This window comes from Capsicum annuum, chromosome 7 (genome assembly GCF_002878395.1).
Source record: "Capsicum annuum cultivar UCD-10X-F1 chromosome 7, UCD10Xv1.1, whole genome shotgun sequence".
NCBI lineage: Eukaryota > Viridiplantae > Streptophyta > Magnoliopsida > Solanales > Solanaceae > Capsicum > Capsicum annuum.
In genome coordinates, this window is record NC_061117.1 from 63614147 (window position 1) to 63629788 (window position 15642).

Genomic DNA, 15642 nt, shown 5'->3' on the forward strand with positions numbered 1-15642 from the left:
CGAAAGGAAATCTATTTTACATAAAGTGTTATACTGCACCAACAGAGATATTATATGACGAAATAAAACCAATTATACAAGTTGTAAAAATAGGACTAACCAGAGATATGATCATACCAGAAGATATTACATAGCAACCGGAGATACCCAGAATTGAGATATTCGATTTCTACGCAAATAAACGACTTATTGGACTAGCTACGATTATTCAAGAACTAGCAAATAATTATACTAATGGAAACCCAATATGGAGCTATTATTCGAGAGATCATCAAATGATTTACTCAAATTCAAAAAGCTACGACATGCAGATATGGAAGATGTCAAACAATGGATAATGACATTACTCAACCCAGAAAAATAATCTACCACAAGAGCAATTAAAAAAGAATTTATTTCAAATGGACTATTGACAAGATATTGTAAAATAATCGGACACAAATATCCAGATCACCAATGTTCAAGATGTAATGGAGAAGATAACATTATTCCAGAAGTACATCTAGAATAAAAATCAAGAAGACAAAATGCCAGCTGAAAAGATAAGATAAGAAGTAATAATGGAGATATAGCAGATACGACAACATCAACGAAGACAAGATATTGAATTCATTGTATAGATTTTTAGTCTTTACGAATTGTAATTATTGCCTATGTAGACTTTTCTAGACTTGTAGAAATTTTTAAGGCTATAAAGACTTTAAACTTTTTAGTGTACTAGCCTAGGTACTAGCCTTTTTGGCTTATAGGTTAGCATTTAAAAAACGTGTAAAGATGCTTGTAAAGTTTTTTCGTTCTATAAATAAAAGAAACTGAAGGCATTGCAAAGCAAGCCTTCATGTGTTGAAGCAATACTCTCTCCAATTCAAATATTTTGCTCAGTTAATTAAAAAACAGACATGTTTCAATGGAAAAAGCTATGGAGGAACAAATTTCAGAAATATCAAAACTACCCGGACAGGTATATTTATTTATGATTATGAATAGCTAAATTCATAATTCCCAACAATCATGATATGACAAAATAAATTCATATTAGTTACTTTATAGTAGAATTATTCGAAGAATAATATGTTAAGAAGTTTATTAGCAAAGTGGAAACAGAGAAAAATCCCTAAAAACTATGTCATCCTAAAGGTGAAACCAATGAGGCAAGAAGCTGTGGAGGGGAGTAACCAGAGTAGAGGCGCTGTTTAAGGGAAAAAGTATCCAAATTACCATGCTAATAGTGACCGAAGAACATGTTATTTAAGAATAATCTAGTATATAGTAATCTAAGATGACCATATTTTGTTATGTATATGGTTCAAGGGAATATTTTTAAAAAAAATAATTTTATGAAAAATGAATAATTATTTATTTGATGTGATGGTAGATAAATTTAAAATACTTATTTTGTATCCACTTAAAGATATAAAAGTAACAGATATAAGAAAAGTTATATTAGAAAAATCATTTGGTGAATATTACATGACTAGAGTAAATTATATACCATACCTACCTAACTACTCTTACAAATACCTATCATGACAAATTACATAAAATTTTTAGAAAAAGATATGAAAAACATACAATTACTAGAAAAACAGATAAAAATAAATATAGACAAATACATGGAAAATAAAGATATAAAATATATAGAATTTCTTAATAAAAATATGCAAGAACTACTAAGACTAAAACAATCAACTACAAAATATTATAATAAAATCAATCTTAAAAGATAGATCATCTAGATTATCTTAAAGTTTTAATCTTATATATACTTAAAGATATAGAAATTATAGACATTAAGAAAATAATATTAGAAAAAGTAATAGACTATGAAATTGAAACCATAGATTGGATAGAACAGTTATACCAAGAAATTTACCCAGAAGGATATTATTTAGATTAAGAAATGTTAGAATATATTAGAAAAACTAGAGAAAATCAAGATAATCTAAATAAAGAAATTAATTATAGAAACCGAATTAGAAAAATAATGGAAAATCTAAAAGAAAAGTTAATATGGATAGAAGAAACCTTAGAAAATTTAGAAAAAAGTACGTGTGATAGTTTATATAATTTAAAAAATTCACTACGAGAAGAACAACGCAAGATAATAAATAACATTGAAAATCTAGAATTAGATATACATTACAGTACAGTTAGGATAAATTATTATACAGAAATTTGTAACTCTGCAATTACTACAGGATAAAATAATAAACCAAACAAATTAATGAATATATCTTACGAAAAGAATAAATCATTAAAAAATATTGAAACAAAATTTAAGAAATATCCACGTACAAAGAAAAATAGATTCATTATATATATACTAAATCTATTTCATAAATTAGTTATCCGCCTATATACTAAATCTATTTCATAAATTAGTTATCTGCCTGTATCCGCACCCCTACAAATGGACCATCTTTCTTATGTAGATGACACCTTTATATTCATATCTCCTGAGGAGACTTCCCTTAAGCAAATCATGAAGATTTTTCAATATGAAGAATCATCAGGGAAACTAATCAATAGGGAAAAAATCATCTTTACATGTTTCATAAGGTGGATATAGACTATTTGAGAAAGTGAAGAAGATCACAGGTTTTACAAAGGATAGATTCCTTTAAAATATTAGGGTTGTCCAATATTCTACAAAAGTAAAAGAAATGAATACTAAAATATTCTTATAAAGAAGGTAAAGGACAAGCTTTAGAATTGAAGAGGCAAGCTTCTGTCCTATGGAGGTAAAGTGATGCTAATTAAAAATGTATTGCAAAGTATACTTGCTACTTTCAGTGGTACTAACTAAGTATAATATCAATGAAATCCATAAGGTTCTCTCTAGATTTTTTAGGACCACTAAGGAGGAGGATGAAGACTTCAGCCATGCTATGCATTCCTTACAAAGGTAGATTAGGGTTCAGATCTTTTTATGATATCGCTAAAGCTTAATTTGTAAAGCTCTAATGATGATTCAAAACCACCAAATCACTTTGGTCAAACCTAATGTGGAATAAATATTACAAAAAGTTCAAGCCAACACAAGTTAATTGGAAGAGTATTCACAAATCTGGAAGAAGATGTTCAAAGCTAAGGAGCAAATAGATTACAAGACCTAGTGAGAAATAAGAAGTGGTACTTCTGATACATGAGAGAATAATTAACAGGATTGGGGGCTCTAAATTTCCATAATCCAGACACCACCGCAGTTGTAAATACTAAAGACTTGAGCTCGTTCAGGAATCCAAAAGGATGGAATGCTGAAATATTGCATGACTATCCACTAGAAGTTGTGGTAGATCATGTTCAAATAAAGTTGCACTTAGAATCTATCTCAGAGCTTATTGATCGACCCCGGTGGATGAGGATTAGGGTTGAAAATTTCACATGAGAAGTGCTTGGAAGGATTTAAGAAAAAAGAAACCAAGAAACGGAAGCATTTTCTCATATATGGACAAAAGGGTCCCTATACAAAAACCGGTTCATTTATGAAGATTGTGGAAGTATAAAGCACCAATGGATAAAGTCTAAAGGAGACTAAAAATAAGCACAGTTTCCAAATATAATTATTGAGTGATATCACAAAGAATCTATAGCACACTTGTTCATCACAAGGGACTTTGCAATCCCTATTTGGCAGTACTACAAAAGAGTAGCAAGTCTACTTAGACTTTTTGTCCAAGTATAATAAGAAATTCAAAAGTGGTGGGAGTTAAATTGTTGTGTCAAGCATGATGAATCTACAAGGCTCTCTCTGCTTTTGTGTATTGGAAATTATGAAAGAAAAGAAAAGCAATTATACATAGATGAACTAAAGTATCCTTTGTTGAGAGGTATTCCTAACTAATGCCACAACTGGTCCTTTACCTTAAAAGTTACAGACCTCAAAAACAGAATTATTTGGTGCCATGACAGAGACCATGGACAGGGTGATTCAAATTAATATGGATGGAGACAATAGAAGCAATCCAAGGGAAAGTTCTGCAACTTTATGTAGTATAGATACCAATGAAAACTTGGTGTATGCTGAAGCTAGGTAACTAGGGGAGTTTTAACAGATTTACGCAAAGGCAATTCCTATTCAAGAAGGTACTCAACACTATATTGAACAACATAGAATCATTATTTCTAACTATGATAATAATTCTAGAGGGTGGTTGGGAGACATCATGTAGCATCAACATGGAAGTGACTAGCACTAATTTTTGGAGAAATAGGGGCCTAGTACTCCCTACATGTTTAGTGAAGGCAATGTACTGGTTTATTTTTTATCTAATTGGGTTTTAATTTTGCAACATAGTATGGTACAGTACTTTCAAGTGTTACCAGCACAAGCAAGGAGGACTCTCTGTATATATAAGTAAGATATTCTCATAAGTAGTCATACCATCTACATAAATAGGGAGCCAGATTGAAAGAGCTGACAAGAACAAACGATGGGACATGGGTACAAGTTAATTTGGGGTACCTTACGCATGTAAGTTTTCTATAGTAACTAATAGATTTAAGTTGTAATGACCCGTTATATTATTACTGAAAATATCTATGGTAAAGGCATACGAGTTTCATTCTTTATGGTGATAGGATCAATTCTTTAGTATGGGAGTATTAGATATAAAATAAGGTCATAAAATACCTCTAGCACATAGTTAAGTTGAAAGTATCCTTACCATTTTATTTTCGGGCTAAGTTTATACTTGGGTCAACTTAAACAAGTCCTCCCCCTAGAATATAAGTAGTTATGGGTCCCAACACCCATCACATTAAAGATATCTAAGTCTTATTTTGAACTCAACCAACTATTCATTAATCTGTTTCTTGAGTAAAACTTTATGACCGTTTTATTGAAGATTGTCTATGCTGAAACGTTGAGGCTGCTATTATCATGATTCAAAAATTAGGGGTCATGATGGCACTTGTCGCAGCAAGCCTTGTAAAGTAAGCCTATTATCCAAACTGATATAAAGTGAAAAATCAACACCAAAACCCAAGTCAAGGCTTCTAGAGCAAAGCTGAACAACACAACATGATAATTAGCGGAAATATAACCAAAGATACCAAAACAAATCCCAAAACCTGGTGTCACAGTGTAAAAACTACTAAATACATCTCAAAATGTCAAAAGCTACAATGATAGTCCAAAAAGGATCAAATCTATCTCCGAATACTAAATATGACATGAAAATAGATAGGAAGAAGTAGTAGGCCAACTCATGAAACATAGGAAGTCTACTACCTTGAATACTCCAAATGCTGCCTGAGTCAGCTATCCATACGGCACACATATATCTAGATATGCACCGAAAGGGCGTAGTAGGGATGAGTAGGTTCCACTTGTACACAGTAGGTATAATAGGCTGACTGAATAAAGTAGAAAATAAAATATTTAAACACAAACTATAGGCACATCACCTGTAATAAAAAAAAATCCCAAATGGTAGCCCATACCACCTCCACTAACAGTTCTACTATATACACAAATAACAAATACATGTAGGGAAAGAGGAACAATGATACACATACATCAAGAACAAGTATAAGAAGATAGAACAAGTAGACAGATATCAAGTCAAGAACAAAGATACAATCACAGAATAAGCACAATATATAAAATACAATAAAGATAATTATGATGATAATGATGATGATGATGATGCACGAGGTCATCGCACAACCTCCGTATACACAGACCAAGCTAAAGCTTCCCGAGGTAGGACCCATGGGGTCGTCAACCCTATACAACCAATATCCAATACCAATATACATCTCTTCTCTGGCACATGCATTGGTATAGGGATTTGAAGATGTCATATTTTTTGTTAGAAACGGTCAGTGTTTCTAGTATTTCCAGAATTTTTGTGGTGGTACTAGTGTTTCATGAATGAATATGATATGGCAATGTAATGCTCATAAATAACAAAAATGATAAAATCCAATATCCAACCAATATACCAACCATGTTAGCCAAAAATCCACTCAAACCGACCAACCAACTATTTTCCAATATAATCCAGAAACCAGCTAGTAAAACATGCAAGAAACATCATTGATACCACATAATTTTCAAAATCTAGGCTTTTCCCAACCAAAAATAGTGTAACCAAGAAACTATATCAATATCAGGCCAACAACATAATATAAGATCTCACACGACCACACATAGCAAATAATATCTCAATACCATCAAATATTATCCACATAGGCCCCTCATACGGGCACATAAACACATTTTCCATGATACAACCCCATACGTATAGCATGTTTTTACATTATTATTAACTATTCACCCCAGACTGAAAAAATTTAAGCCATAACATACCTCGAATGCCAAAAATAGATCCAAACAGCCTTCAACCCAAAGCTGTCCCTTCATGAACAAACCCAGAATACACTAAAACATACAAATATAGAATCTACGTATCAAAAAAGAGCCAATAACGCCTAAATTGACTATTTCTAGATTAGGGTCAAAATAAACTTGGAAAATTGGTTTTCAAAAATAAAGTGGAAAATTGGAATTTTTATCTTAAAACATATTTCTCAAGATTAAAGGAACTCAAAGGAGAAAACCCAAGTAAAAATGTGTGAGATTAGGTTAGAATCACAGAAATGATGACTTTGTCCTTTTGGGCCAAAATTCCCAAATTTCACCTTTAACTCCATGTTAAAACATGGTTTAGATGATAAAAATTGAAGAAAAATCATTGAAATTGTGATTTGGAGCTTACCCAGGCTTAAAAATGGTAGATATACTCAAAACCTTAAACCCCTAAGATCCAAGTCTTAAAAATGGTGAAAGAATCTCAAAAATGAGAAATTAAATCTCCCAGCTATCACCTAAGTGACTACCAGGTCACATAGACGGCTATCGGTTAAGCGACCAGGGGTTGCTTATGTGGAGCCCACCTCATCGTGTAAGCAACTTGGTTGTCGCTTAAGCAACAGGCATCTGGCATGCCAATGTCACTTAAGCAACAAGGCCATCACTTAAGAAAATCACTTAAGTAGGCCTGATGTCGCTTAGGCGACATTTTCGCCGCAAGGCAAAGTCGCGTAAGCGACCAAATCTTTGATTAGGTGAGTGCACCAATTGGAGACTTGGAGAATTCCAAGCCTCAACAGACCCTTCTGGATTCATCCAAACTCTTGAGTACGCAAAAAACTATGCTACCCCACTATATTCGATGCTCCAGACTTAGTGGACATATCAATTTTTTTAGAAAAAAGTCTTTTTCACAAAATTGACCCATGAAAGCAAATTATGCAATTTTCTGAATAGATGGTCGAAATGTGAGATAGAAGTCGTAAGACCACACCAACTAGGTTGCCAACCTATAATCGACATTATAGATCTACTAGTGTAGTCCATTTTTTCATCTGATGCACAAATCAAAAGATGCTGATCGAAGTCAACTAAGAAGCCTTTAAGGTCATCAAAAACTACAATCTCATATAAACCACACCAAAATGCATTGGGAATCATGCCAATCATCCCCACACCCCAGAAATACCATAATGCAACCACTAGGAGGGTGGTCAAATCACACGACAATAAATATTTCATACAAATGACTAAAAGTTAAGTCACTACATCATCCACCACTAAGAATCTAGTTCATCCTCGAACTAAGGTAGAAATACCTAAAACTATGAAATGTTGAGGGATAACTACTATGTATATCAGACTTAGCATCCCAGGTAGACTGATCTATAGGCTGATGACTCCCTTGGAATAACTCTAGAACACAACCATCTAACATCTTTAGAAAGACAACCACTCATCTAACTGTACTGAATCCCAAAGAATGGCATGGGAATTATCTGGAATACAATATCGAATAATAGAAACATTAATAACTTGATGAATAAATAATAATCTAGACGTATTTCTAACTCATAGGCCATATCCTCAAAGGTCTGAATGATCTCAAAAAGTCCAATATAACTAGGGTTAAGCTTGCCCCTCTTCCCAAACCTCATCACGCCTTTCATGGGATAAACACAAAGAAAGACATAATCACCAACACTAAATCTCAAGCCACGGTGTCTACGATCCGCATATCACTTCTACCTATTCTGAGTTACTTAAAGTGTATCCTGAATGACCCAAACTCTTTCTAAGGACTCACAAAGCAAATTCATACCTCAAGGTCTAATCTCATACACCTCAAATCAACTAATTAGCGAGAGCCAATGCCTACCATACAATGCCTCGAAAGGATCTATCTTAATACTGGAATGTTAGCTATTATGATATGCAAAATTTACCAAAGCCATATGTTGCTCCCACTAACCACCAAAGTCCATAACACAAGCACAAAGTATATCCTCAAAAACCTAAATAGTCTACTCTGACTAGCCATCAGTCTAGGGGTGAAATACTATACTAAGATCAACCCAAGTACCCACTCTTGCTAAATATTTTTCCAAATAAGAGATCTGAACACTAAACCTTGATATGAGATGATAGACACCAGTACACTACGAAGAAAAATAATCTCCTAAATATAGATACGGGATAACCTCTCAGCACTGAAATAGACCTGAACTGGAATGAAATGAGCAAGTTTGTTCAATCGGTCCACAATAACCCAAATAGTGTCAGAAATATAAGAAGTACAAGGCAACCCGATCTTGAACAAACTTGTGATCTATTCCTATTTTGACTCGGGATGGGTAACCTCTAGAGCAACCACCAAGTCTTAAATACTCGGCCTTCACCTACTGTAAACAGAGGCAACGAGCTACAAAATTTGTGATATCCTTTCTCATACTAACCCACTAGTAATGTTGTCTTAAATCAGGGTACATTTTAGTCATTCCCAGATGGATAGAATATCTAGAACAATAAGCCTCTTTAAAAATCAATCTAATCTAATCACCCACTCTCGGCATGCACACTCAACCTCCAAACCTCAAAAACCATCTGGATCAAGCGATGCTTCCTTAACCTTACCACTCAACACCTTATCTCAAATCACTCTCAACCTTACATGATTAAACTAGTGAGCCCAAATTTTTTTCATAAAGGAAAGCCTAGCCTCTACGAATGCCAAAACACATCTAGGTGTCAAAACATTAAGCATAACCATCTGGTTAGCCAAAGACTAGAACTCTAAGGCCAAAGGCCTCTTTTGTTTAAAAATATACGCCAAGATACCCATGCTAGTCGACTTTCGGCTCAAGGCATCAGCAACTACATTAGCCTAGCCTTGATGGAAGAGAATAGTCAGGTCATAATCCTTAAGTAACTCAATCCAAAGATGTTGCCTCATATTAAGATCTCATTAGGTGAAGAAGTACTGAAGGCTATGATAATCTAAGAATATCTCACAATGGACTCCATAAAAGTAGTGCCTCTATAATTTCCAAGCAATAACAACTGCAGACAACTCCAAAATTATGAGTAGGATAATTTCTGTCATGGTGCTTCAACTAACGAGAAGCATAAGCAATTATCTTACCCTCTTGCATCAATATAACACCTAACCCAATACCGAAAACATCACAAAAATTATAAAAGTCACACCCTTCATGGGTAAAGTCAAGATGGGAGCTAAAGTCGACAAATCATTGAGCTTTTAGAAGCTCGCTTCACAAGCATCACACCACTAAAAGAAAATCTTATTTTATATCAACTTGGTCAGTGGAACTACAAAAGAAGAAAAACCCTCAACAAAACATCTATAGTAGCCTGCCAAACCAATAAAATTCTAAATCTCGATAGGAGAAGTAGGCCTAGCCCAATCCCAAACTACTGCAATCTTGGTCTTATCAACCATAATACCATCTTTGGTCACTACGCAACCTAAGAAAGAGATGAACTCCAACCAAAAATCATACTTTGAGAACTTAGTATACAAATTCTCATCCTCAAAATCTGAAGTACAAATTGTAAATACTCCTCATGATCGTCCTTACTCTTGGATTAAACCAAGATATTATTTATAAATACAATAACAAAAGGGTCGAGATATGGTCAAAATGCCCGATTCATCAACTCCATGAATGCAGCTGGGGCATTGGTCAAACCAAAGCGCTAATCCTCAACTGGTGATACTCAGACCTCAAATCAATCTTCGAAAACACCAAAGCACCCTAAAGCTGGTTAAAAAAATCATCAATACAAGGAAAAAGATACTTATTCTTGATCGTCACCTTGTTCAACTACTGATAATCAATGCACATACACATAGATCCATCCTTTCTATCACAAACAAGATAGGCGCACCCCAAGGTGATACACTAGGTCAAATAAATACTTTATACAACCGCTCCTACAACTAATCTTTTAATTTCTTCAAGTCTATTAAGGCCATCTTATTAGGAAGAATATAAACGGACTTTATTTCTAGCTCAATATCAATAGAAAAGTCAATATCATGATAACACAAATAAACTCATAGACAATTCTCTAGTATTATGAATATCACAAATAGAATCTAAGAAAGAAGGTGAAACAACTCTAGTATTATGAATATGATCCAAATAAGACAAACATCTCCTCTTAACCATGCGACCAGCCTAAAGGAAAGATATAATTCTCTTAGGACTCGATTAAAGCACAACCTTCTAAGCCATCCTTAGCATACTTGGAAAAGCTAAGTCACAGTCTTAGAATAACAATCTTGGAAAGCATGGTAAGGAGCTGACCAATCCATACCAAAGATAACATTGAAATCTACTATAGCTAATACAATCAGATCTACTATAGCTAATACAATCAGATCTACCATAGTATCAAACCCTGTAAAAGTTATGACAAGAGATCGGTACACCCAATCCACCACTAAAGAGTCTCCTATGGGGTAGATACACAGATAGACAACTCAAGAAGGTCATAAGTAGAATCAAAACCTAAAGCAAAATATGCAAACCTATAGGAGAAAGTCGATCCTTATTAAAAATAACATAGATGCATATCTTAAATAAATGGGGATAGTACCTGTCATGACAACATCAGAAGCCTATGTTTATACCCTGGTAGGTATAGCATAGCAATGACCCCATCTTCCATCTAATTGGGTAGTCCCTTAACCACCACCACAGATACCACTACCACTGCCTCTCACACTCCTAGAGGAATATATATCTCTCTCAGTCGATATAAGAGTAGATCTAAAAATACAGTATGGAAATTCATTGGCTATATAATCAGTCTCATCATACATATAGCAAACCCTGTGGCCCAGATAAAAAAAAGTAGGTATGGATGAACTAGGATTACCATCCAAAGCTACTGAAATAGAAGACCCACTATCTAAACTCTGTAAGGTTTCTGCAAAGGTCTACCATGATACGTATAAAAACCTCAAGAATCTCTGTCTCAATAAGTGTGACCTTTGAACTCACCCATATAGCACACTTTCTTGGCGCCTCCCTGAGATACTTGAAGAATTTTCCCAGTAATCTTAGCATGATCAATAATACTCTAAAATGATACCCTAAATACAACCATCTGAGTCATAGCTAGTTAAAGTGAAACATCCAACCCCTTCACAAACTTCTAAAATCTTCTCAGATTCGGTGGCTATAATGGTATTAGAATATTTAAAAGGCATGAAAATGTGCCTCATACTCTATGATAGTCATAGATCCCTAATACAAGTAATCAAACTCATCTCTCGTCTGATCCCTCAAACTAAAGGGCATAAACCTATCCAAAAAAGGCCTCTGTAAGCTGATCCTAAGTCATATAATAGGCTAGCAACCAATAAATGACCTCCACCAATCTCTGGTTGCGTCTTTTAACTCATAAGTAGTATAAGTAACCCCATGTGACTTAAAAAAACCAAGGTAATATAACTCTTAATGAAAATCCATCACAAACTCATAGGCATCCTCGCCTACCACACTACTTAACCTAGGAGGATCCAAATGAGTGAATCTCTCAAAGCTCTTCTAATCCTCAAAAAATATAACTATACTAAAAACAATAAAAGACATACTGAATCTAGCTAGTTTAGAACCCAATTGAGGAGGCATAATAAAAAAAGGTTGAACTCTTGATCTCGTAATACCATAATCAGATACAAGTAATAAAGAAGGAACCTCACTGGGAGTCTGTGGAGTACCATATGCAGATGTCGGTATAATAAGAGATTCTATATTGAGACCTAGACAAAAAATATAAGCATACTCTAGGACAGATAGAGACACAATACAGAATTGAAAGAATAGTAGGTGCACTCACAGAGCACCCTATAACCGAGATAACAAGTAAATCAGTAGCCTCTCCAAGACTGTGGTAGAATAACTGGTAGGATTGGATTTAGACCCATATCTCCAATATGCTCATCTCGAGTTTCAGGGAAGACTCTTCTAGTTCTATCTTCATATGGGGAAGATCCTTTATTCCATCCTCCATATCAAGCCCAACCACGACTTGTAACTCGCCTTTTAGACTGCATTCTCTAAACAGACAATGGATCTGTATCTATAGACTCACTGGATCTAATCCTCACTATCTGTGTAGAAAAGAGTGAAATATAACTTAGAACATAAGATATGAAAGATCCATATGATGTAGAACAAAATAAGGTAAGCTTTCAAAAGATATCTTATATCCTCTCGAAAAAAGATATGGATGCCTATGTATCGATCTGTGAGATGTTACTAGAAACCTAGTTCTTACACTGAGGAAACCAATGAAACCTGGCTACTCTAATACCAATTTGTTAGACCCAAAAACTAGAGGTCGTGATGGCACTTATCACAGCAAGCCTTGAAAAGTAAGCATATCACCCAAACTAATATAAAATGAGAAATCAATATCAAATCCCAAGGCAAGGCTTCTAGAGAAATGTCAAACCACACAAAATAATAATTAGAATAAATATAATAAAAGTTCAAAACCAAATCCCAAAACCTGGTTTTACTATTTAATCCATAAACCATCAAGCGAAACATACAAGAAAATATTCACTACAAGAAAAATGGTTATTAGCGAAGGAAAATCTCATCCTTAAAAGTCCAATTCCGATCATTAAATGTCAATAGCGACCAAAAAAATCTGGTCGCCACTTGTCCTTATAGGCTTCTTCACTAAAACCCAATAACAATGACATTTTTTTTCTAGTTCCTAGTAGTAATTAGCAATGGCTAAAATCTAGTCCCTAAATATGCTTTGACGGTCAATTTTCTGGTCTCTAATTCAAGATTTATTGCATACTATTTTCGTCCCTATAGACTTTTAGCAACCAGTTTCTACTGGTCCTAAAATATATTTATTCGCTAAATTTATTTTTATGGACCATAATTTATGGTTCCTAACTAAATAGCTAAACCTCTGTCCAATTTCATAAAAGATACAGAGTATATAGAACAAGATGCACATAACAAATATAAACATAACTTTTGTATATATTAAAAACTAATAATGTATTTACATCTCAATTGCCATGTAGCCATGACATATAAGTTATGGCACTGTTTAGACAATCCAAATCACATTCCTACCTATAACAGTTTCCATAACTTTCTACACTTTGCTCTTCCAACATGATTATTTTGCTGCTTATTGTTGACGGCCTCAGTTCCACAGATTCATTGCCTTTTCTTTCCTTAAGAGGACTTCTAGTCTGCATAATATTTGCTGTAACATTAGAATCTTCACAGTTCACCCTCTTTGTAATTTTGATCATCTACAACAACCTAAGATATTGCAGCTGATCCTTCAAACCCTGGAATCATATTCCCCATCTTCATTGATTGGTCAACTATCTCTAATTTGCAATATCCTACATCATCAGAACATCATCAAAATACTATCATAGAAAAGGGGGTGGGGGGATATTTTTCAATTTAAAGCAGCTCAACATCTTTTATGGTAATAATCCCGTGACAAGTAACTCACAGTAGAGCAGGCTAAATCTAATTACTAGGCAAGAGTTCATAATATACAGTACATCTAACTAAGTTTGAAGTTGAACCATTCACAAGCAAATAAAAATATGCTCAAACAAAGAGTTGTAGTTCAATATTACCTGATAAAAGAAAAACAGGAATAGAGAATAGAGAGTGAGAAAACATTTTTATCAGTTACTAAGGATTACCAATTTCATGGTTTTCAAGACAAGAAAACTATGATTCTATTCATGAAAGATCCGTTGAATTGTGTGACCACTTATATAAAAGCTTAAGTTGTTAGACAAGGCACACTTTCATTTACTTAATTACATCTTCATGTACATAATTAAAGATATTACTCGAGTAGATCATTTCACATGTTTGTCAGCATTTTGCAAAATACGCAGAAAGTGTTCTTCTGGTGCATGTTTCACTAAAAACAAGCATGCAAAACAACACAGAAAGATAAACATACCTGCACCATTTTCACTTCTTGTATTACCTCCCTCACTGATCTAGACGGCGTTCGGCTTGGCACGAGCATTGGAGGTGCTTCAGAAAGATTGAATTTAATCTGCCTTATACTGAACCATTTCATTTCACAGAGTACTCTGATGTACTGGATCCCTTGTTGTTTTGATAATGAGGCCTGGCTGCAACTAAGATGATCAATAACATTGACAAACATAAAAACCACACACAAAAATAAAGGAGAGCTTGAGTAATTAATTTGGAAGAATGGACCCTTCTCTCAGATAAAGCCAATCATTTATGTACTCATCAAACTCTACCACCATTGCTACCACAAAAGCAACACCCCTTTGGTAGGACCTCTCCTAAATATAGATAGTCCTAACTAATGATATATCTCACAATCACACTAAAATATTATAACTGCAAAATGAATGAGGCAAAGGGATAAATTACCTGATAGACAATAACAACTCCATATAAACCAATGAAAAAGCTAGAGAAAACAACCATTATGACACTTCCAATGACAACAACATGCCATAGAAGGATTGTTAATCCAATAATAGGAATGCAAATAGTTCCAAAAAATATCCCTTCGGGGCTTATCAGATCATGTATGAATCTGTACCATCCCTTTGAACAACATAAATAGGTTCTTTATTATGGCTATAGCAGTGTAAAGAGGAATTTTCACAATCAGTCCCAATAAACCAACCATGATACATCCTGGTACATGGATGAAACTGCAACACAATATTTAGCATTTTTTTATTCCCTGATTATTAAGAAGAGAATTGAACAGATGCTCATAGCTAGATAAAAAAAGTTTCTATCCAAATCAAAACATTCTATTTACATATAAATTTTTGTCTCTTATATTTTAGTTCTTCAGACTTTTTCTTATATAATAGAGACCTATTAGAAAAAGAACATGATCATGTATATAACAATGAAAAGATTCATTATATGATTGTAACCTATTTCTTTTCTTTTTTCTGGGAAGGTTCGACACAAAAAGGAAAAAATTAGAAACAAACCTAAAAGGTTGAAGACCAAGAGAAGCAGGAGAATCACAAAGTGCCTTCAAATACATTGGATTAGAATGATAACACATATGTGCAAAATCTCGAACAATGGTGCAACTACCTTTTATTGTTCCCCATGTTCCATCCTAAAAATTAACATAACCAGAACAACCTTAAAAAAGAATCAACACTACTTAACTGTAGAACCACATACAAGACTTTAATACGTAGTTTCTTACCACAATACAATGAAAAAACTTATTAAATTCGCCGTTTTGTCTGAAAGCTTCAAAGGAAG